This window comes from Bubalus bubalis, chromosome 12, assembly GCF_019923935.1.
Source record: "Bubalus bubalis isolate 160015118507 breed Murrah chromosome 12, NDDB_SH_1, whole genome shotgun sequence".
In the NCBI taxonomy this organism is placed as follows: Eukaryota; Metazoa; Chordata; class Mammalia; order Artiodactyla; family Bovidae; genus Bubalus; species Bubalus bubalis.
In genome coordinates this window covers 36,424,528-36,430,547 of record NC_059168.1, presented here as the reverse complement: position 1 = coordinate 36,430,547, position 6,020 = coordinate 36,424,528, and the positions used below count along the sequence as shown (strand labels likewise).

The following is a 6,020-nucleotide window of genomic DNA, read 5'->3' as shown; positions in this document are numbered from 1 at the left end:
TTACTTCAATAAGAATCAAACTCATCCCTTCAGCCTGAATGTTTTCTTTCCAGAATTATTAAAATAAATTGCTAGATCTGGATTCCATGGCAAAGGTAAAAGAGATCTCATTTCGCAGCTTAAGCCATTGAAGTCAGAAAAACACAGTCAAGGTCAGGCTGTTAGGTAATAAATCCCTAGTCTAGCCCTCAGCTTTCTGACTCCTAAATCATTGTGTCCCTCAATCCATTTGTGGAAGGGCTGTTCATTTCACAGAGATGCTCATCTTAATTGCAACCATTGTGAGACTTCCCTGGTGGTCCAGAGGTTAAAACTCCAAGCTCCCACGGCAGGCGGCACAGGTTTAATCCCTGGTCAGGGAACTAAGATCTCGCATGCCATGTAGCACAACCAAAAAACAAGAAAAGACTGCATGAATTTGAATGTTCTCTGGAGAAACCCAATGCTCCATAACAACTATAAATTGCACCCTTATAAGCCTCAGTCTTGGGAATTTTTACTTGTTATGGTATTGATGAAGGAGGGAATGCTGAAATGACATCCCCTTATTGCTGAGGTCCACTAAAAATGGGAAAACTAAAAGTTAGAGAATGAGAAAAGTATTTATGTCTTTAAGTGTGTTATAGGAGCTCTGATTAGAGACAACTTTTTCAAGTTCTTAGAAAAAGAAACATCTCAACAGTGGACAAGGGAGTGATTTCTCCAGGCTACAAAAGTTTTGAAGTGTTACTTTTTGGGAAAAGGCAATTTTCTTGTATGAGTCTCTGTTTGCCATATCTTGGTATGCATGCAGGCTGACTCCTGAATGAGGTGTGTTTTCCACCATAAATTAATAAACTGATAATCTACTTTTTCACTCTTAGTTCAAGGATTGTGGCTTCATTCCTCATGTAAAATTTAACTTATAAAAATACACTACTGAGATATGGTAACACACTCCCTACCCTCCACACTTCTGTGGGTGTGCTCAATCCTACCCACCTTCATTACAATAACCCCAGACCCCTCTCAACCATCCTGGGGTCACACAGGTAGGAATACAATTTTATCTTCATTCTGAGAAGAAATTCCCACCTCTAATGACAGAACTCTCAGCCCCTGGGCTACTGGGGTTACACTTTCTTCTGGGGAATGCTCGTAATTTTTAATTGGTGAGTAAATGTACAATTTTTTATATAAATGCTTTGAATTTGGGACTTATTTTTAAGGTACATAGTTCTCACAAGAGAACTTTAAAAATAAGTTCATATGTAAACATATGACTATTTAGAAATATTTCCCAGTTTATTCTTCCCTCTTCCACCATTAAAACAGCTTTTTGGCTTTCTGGTGAGCCATGACTAAGCTCCTCTATTTAGAGCTTGTCTGCAATCCCACCTTCTTAGGTCACCATGGGTGGTAAAGTAAGAATCATATTAAATTTTAGCTCAGCTGTGATAATGCTGTGTCCCTTTCTAACCCTGGTGGCTTAGACAACCCCCTGGGGTTTCTTAGTCATTATGAGCTCAGTGCTTCTAACAGGGACAGATGGCACAGTCCCAAACACTCCTCTAGATCAGAGCAGATGCTAACAATCCTACTTCAGAGGTGAGGAATGAGAGGAGCAGTCAGGTGCTGGATGCTTTCCTCCTCAACTTTGCCACGAAGCATTTATTCACCTCATTATTCTAGACTAGAAAATACATGGGCAGTAGGGGAAGTTCTGAGTTGATAACTGTCGGTTCCATTTCTGTGTTGAAACTGACTGAAAGCACAAGCCAGAGGCCATGCTCGCTCTCTTTATAGGCAGCGAATGTGAGAGTGTGGCTTCTTTCTTTCAGGCAGGATCCCCTTGAGACATTCCTGGAAGAGCAGCATAGGCCGTGAACATCAGGAAGACATGCCCACCTCAGGCTAGAAAAATACTGGAGGTGCCAGTGAGGCCAAAATATTACTATTAGAGGAGTCAGTTCTCCAGCCAAGGAGCTTTGACCTACACTACGATTCTAAGTAGCTATAATGACAGCATATGGTGTGTAGGTCTAGGCATGGTAAGTAGATTTGTGATTTATTTAGGGAAATAAATTTACAAAAGATAAGTAGAAGATCAGAGTTAGGTTTTGGGCCTATAAAAAATGATGTGTTCACGTGAGTCCCTAAATAGCTACATAATAAACAGATACCTCGACAAACCACAAATGAAGTAGTAGCCCAGGCATTACCCAGGTGCTGGCCAATTTAGCCTTTGTACTTACAAGCATTCACAATATTTTGCAAAAATAATTAAGTTTTTTATGTGCATTTGCTGTAATTTCACTCTAAGACAAATACTTGAAGAGTTTTGAATGTACCTATTCATTAATTCACTGGAAAATAATGCATATTATTTGGTAGGTGCTATGAACACTCCCGGAGAAGGCAATGACAACCCACTCCAGTGTTCTTGTCTGGAGAATCCCAGGGATGGGGGAGCCTGGTGGGCTGCAGTCTATGGAGTCGGAAGGACTGAAGCGACTTAGCAGCAGCAGCATGAACACTTACAAAATTTGTATGTTGAAGCCCTAACTTCACTGTGATGGTATCTGGACATGGGGCCTTTGCGAGATAATTAGGTTGTATGATATCAAGAGCTGGGTCCCTAATGGTGGGATTAGTGCCCTTACAGGAAAAGGAAGAGACACCAGAGCTTGCTCTCTCTGCCACATGAGAACACAGTAAGAAGGCAGCCACCTGCAAGCCAATCCTCACCAGACCATGACCATGCTGGCACCCAGATCTTAGATTTCTAGCCTCCAGAACTTAGAGAAAATAAGTCTCTGTTGTTTAAGCCACCTAGTCTATGATATTTTGTTATGACAGTCCAAGCTGCCTAATGTAGTAGGTTTAATTTTCTTTCATTAAAAGCCTTTAAAAATTTATGGAACATATGTCTAAACTAAATGATGAGACACCAATTAATTCAAACTAATAAAAGCAATATTTCCAAACATGCTTATGTTCCATTTTGCTCTTTTAAGTGAGAATCACAGAAAGAAATGTGATCAATGACATTATCTTCACACACAAAAGAACAAAATATGTTAGAATACTTGCTTAGTTTATTTCTCCTTGTCTGCTTTCTTCACTATCATTAGAGAACTCGATCTTCTTATATTCATCATCCATTAGTCATTCATTTGTTCCATAGTTGTTTATTGAGCATTTAACTCTGCTTCAGATACTATTCCAAGGATTGCAATATAGCTGGGAACAAAAAAGTCTCCTCTCTCATGGAGTTATTTTCTAATGAAAGGAGACAGAAAATAAACAAATACATATTAAATATATAATGTGTCATATTTAATAAGTGCTGTGAATAAACTGAAACCAGGTAAAGGATTAGAGCACAATGTGGGCAGAAGAGGAAGAATCTAGTAATAACTTTGAAAACATGATCAGGGAAAGCCTCTCTGAGAAGACCACATTTTACCAGAGACCTGACTCAGGCAAAGGAATGAATCTCAGACATGTCTGGAAAAGCTTTCCAAGCTAAGGAAGCAATATATTCAAAAGTCCCAAGGCTTGCTTGTTAGAAAACCAGCAAAGTAGTTAGAAACAAGTATGTGAACAAGATAGAGAGAGGCAAATAGGTTACCAGGTATCCATTCAGGTATGACCAGAAATTGAGTGAGAAAGTCTCCAGAAGGGAGGGAAGAGAGAATGAGAAAAAAAATAGTATTTGAGAAAATAATGGCTGAGACTTTCCCAAGATTGACAAAAATCATAGATTCAAGTAGTTCTCTGAACCTAAAACACGGTAAATAAAAAGAAAAGCACCCTGCAGCACATTATAGTAAAATGTTGAAAATTAAAGAGATAATAATAGAAGAAAACTGAGAAAAAAATTAATTTCAAAGGAACGAATATTAGACTAATATCACCTAAAGAAAGTAGGTTAACTTCTTTAACCTACTTTAAAGAAAATACTAAAGATGCAGGAAGGAATGAAGAACAACAAAAAGGACAAATGTGGACAAATATAAATGAATTTTAACTGAATATAACAATAGTTATAATAATATACTAGGGGATTTTAAGTATATAATAATATATTAGGGGACTTTATATATAAAAAGAAAATGCATTAACTATAGTATACAAACCATATTTGTATCAAGCACAGAAGACTTTAAGGCAAAAACTATTACTGCTGCTGCTAAGTTGCTTCAGTCATGTCTGACCCTGTGCAACCCCATAGACAGCAGCCCACCAGGCTCCTCTGGTATATTTCAAAATGATAAAAGTTCTTTAGTAAAAGATAGTAATTCTAGATTCTTATATATCTAATAATAAAGCCCAAGGTTATATATTGAACAAATATTGACAAAACAAAATAGAGAAATTTAAAAAATAGATTTTAGCATATCTTTTTGAGGTGCAGCAGAAGAAATAACTCACAAGGATACATAAGATTTGAAGAACACAATTTGTATATGTGACCTGATAATCACAATTTATTTTTATTCAAAGTAAATTCTTTGACTACTTGGGAATTAGACTAGAAGTCAATAACAAAAATACTCTTAGAAAAATCTATAATGCTTGTAAACTAAGAAATACACCTCCTAATAACCCATGAGTCAAAGAAGAAATCACAATGAAAATTAAACATATTTTGAAGTGAATGTTCATGAAAATTTATGAGACACATTTATCCCACTTCAAGATGAAAATTTGTGTCTCTAAATATATATATTAGAGAATAAAGCTAAAAGGCAATGAGCTAAAAAAATAAGTTGTTCAAAAAAACTTATATCTACAGAAAATAAGAGGATAGAAATAAAAAGATAAAAACAGCAATAAATAAAATAGAAGACAAATATACAATAGAGAAGATCAACAAAGATAAAACATGTTTCTCTGAAGTGACAAGTAAGTTTATAAACCTTGATGGAGAATAATGAGATAAAGAAGGCAAGCTTAAATAATCAGTATCAGGAATAAAAGAGACAATATCATTACAGAGTCTTCAGATATTAAAATATAAGACTATTATGAACTTTACATCAATAAATAGTACATTTGCTTAATATTATACACATTACAGTATGTACATTATATTTCAATTAAAAAGGGCCAGAAAACATTCATCTTACAAAAACTGACAGCATAAGAAAGAAAATGTAAACAGTTCTCTACTTGAAAATCAAATTGTTAATTAAAAACCTTCCCACAATGAAAACTGTAGGCCTAGTTGGTTTCACTGGTTGATTCAAACCAAATACTTCAGGAAAAAATAGTATCTTAGACAAATTCTCCCAGACAATAGAAAAGAGAATGAAAAACATCCTCCAGCTCATTTTATGAAATCAGCTTAACTGTTATACAAAGTATGACAAGGGCGTTAGTTTATATAAAGAAAAAAATTATGGGCCAATCTCAGTTATAAACACAGAAGCCAGATGCAAGGTAAATGAATACAGAAATACGTAAGAAAAAGAGCTAATACATAATGATTACATTTGGTTTACTTTAGAAATGGAAAGTTAGTTGAACATTCAAAATTCAACCAGTAATCTGCAGTGACCAAAGATACATCAGTAGTTGCCTGGGAGCCTGTATAGAGGAATGAGTGAGGGGGCAAGGACCGAAGAGGGAATACAGAGGGACATGAGAAAACTTTTGGAGGGGAGTGACATATATGCTCATTATTTTTACTTCAGAGATGATTTTACAAGTGTGTATATATATATGTGTGTGTGTGTGTGTGTGTGAAAAATGATCAAACTATTCTATATACTACAAATATGTACAATTTATTATATGTTATTATATCCCACTAAAGCTATTAAAATCCTACTAAAGACTTCCCAGGTCTACCAGGGAAGACTACAGTCTGCTCTCCAATGGTAAAGCATCTACCTACAATGTGGGAGACCCAGGTTCGATCCCTGGGTCGGGAAGATCCCCTGGAGAAAGAAATGGCAACCCACTCCAGTATTCTTTCTGGAAAATCCCATGGACTGAGGAGCCTGGTAGGCTACAGTCCATGGGGTCGCAAA

At 36.2% G+C, this 6,020-nt stretch overlaps 1 protein-coding gene across 7 annotated transcripts in view; it reads right to left on the bottom strand.

Moving 5' to 3' along the window:
• Window positions 1–6,020, bottom strand: part of ACYP2 (acylphosphatase 2) — a 193,203-nt gene that overhangs the window by 81,375 nt on the left and 105,808 nt on the right. The gene's annotated exons all lie outside the window — the stretch shown is intronic.